This window comes from Chrysochloris asiatica, unplaced genomic scaffold (genome assembly GCF_000296735.1).
Source record: "Chrysochloris asiatica unplaced genomic scaffold, ChrAsi1.0 scaffold00082, whole genome shotgun sequence".
Taxonomy (NCBI): domain Eukaryota; kingdom Metazoa; phylum Chordata; class Mammalia; order Afrosoricida; family Chrysochloridae; genus Chrysochloris; species Chrysochloris asiatica.
Window position 1 is genome coordinate 546,310 of NW_006408600.1, and position 1,912 is coordinate 548,221.

Here is a 1,912-nt window from a genome sequence, read left to right on the forward strand (position 1 = left end):
ACCATAGATGGAGTTTTGGTGTGGCACTGGACCACAAGGTCAGTTTGAACCTCAAAGTTGGGGATTCAAACCCACAAGCTACTCCTTGAAAATCCTATGCAGGGTCACTATGAATCAAAACCTACTCTACAACATTTAGTCACAATGCCTAGGTTATCGATATTTTTTGACGGCTTTCAATTTACCTAGATTCATACTTCCCACATTCCAATTTCCAAATATTAATGGATCTTTGTAGCTGTTTCTTCTCATTTTGAGTTGTGCCATATCAGCTAATGAAGGTCCCAAAGCTAAACTCCATCCACATCATTAAGGCCAACTTTACTTTGAGGAGGCAGCTCGGTCCCAGTTGTATTTTGAGGGGCTCATCTTCTGGCATTGTTCCTGACCATGTTCTGTTCCTTTTCACAAGGCTTTAGTAGCTAACCATTCAGAAGTAGTCTGCCTTGCTTTCTTCCTAGTGTGGCTTTGTCTGGAATCTTCCCTGAAACCTGTCCACCATGGGTGGCTCTGCTGGTATTTCAAATACTGGTGATGTAGCTTCCAGAATCACAGTCACACACAATCCACCACAGTAGGACAAAGTGACAGATGATTGGTGGATGAGGATAATAGGATGCTGGTAGCTTGGTAGTTTAAGTATTACAGTAATGGCACTATTGTATATGAGTAAATGCCTTAAGATGAACTAGGATCTGCCTCACTGTTTAGCTCAAAGGCAGAGGAAAAACCCTCAAACTCATTGGGCTGAATTATTTTTAGCTCGTCTAACTCACAGACACTGACTACCTGTTCACACAAAACATGAGTTGGGTGAAGGGAGGGCTTGCACACACTGGCTCATTCACAAAGTGCATTTGATCTCTGAGGCTCTACCCTGGGCCTGTTACAGCACTCGGCAGAAAAGAAACTGCTGACTCACTGAAAACAGAGTGAGATTATAAACAGGAAGCTGAGTATGTGACCACAGACATTCACCATCTGATAGCAATTGCTGAATGTGACCAGAAAACATTTAAATTAGAAAAAGAAGCAGAAAATCTGCTACACTAAATGCGAACTCTGTAGCTCATAGAAATATAATCTACTATTGATCTTCTATTAAATACATAAATAGGAGAGTTTTCATTTGGTCAGAACAGTTGGTGAGTCAGGCAGGCTATATTTACTGAGTCCCTTGGAGCATGTGGTTTTCCCTTTTTTCTTTCTCTTTCCTCTCCAAGCAGAGCAAACAGGCTTTTGTGGCCTGAGCAGAATGAATTTGTTTCCTTTTGAGTTCTGACAGCCTGCCGGCTTCATATCAGAACTCTGTTATTATAAGTTCAGTCTCCACCAAGAGCCTCCGGAAGAAATGCAACAACCCTCTCAGATTTAAACCCTAATGTGCTATCAATACCTACAATGCATTGATTGGATGATGCTGAAGTTAAAATGGAGAATTACATGGATTATACACAGCAAAGAATGTGCAGAGGACTTGAGCTCCTCTGCTTGCCACGCCAATGTGGTTATTTTTCAGTGCCGTCAAGACAGTTCCAACTCTTATCGACTTTGTAGAGGGTTTCTGAGGAGCAGCTGGTAGGTTTGAACTGTCAACTTTGTGATTCAAAGTCCAGTGTTAATCCTACAGCCAGCACCACAGCAGGAATCATAGAGTAGCTCATGTACAATCTTCTAGGAATTGGCACCATTGCCACATTTGTATTCAGGGCAAAAGTAACTGTGTGATGTTTGGAATCTTTCCACTATGTCTTCTCTTCCATGAAATCAACTATGTATAATAATAGCACAGTGTCTTGTATATATTAAGGTTTTAACTGGTTATTGTTACTAAGTGCTATTAAGTTGGTCCCGACTCATAGAGACTCTGTATATAGGGGTTCCAAGGAGCAATTAGAAAACTTGAACCATC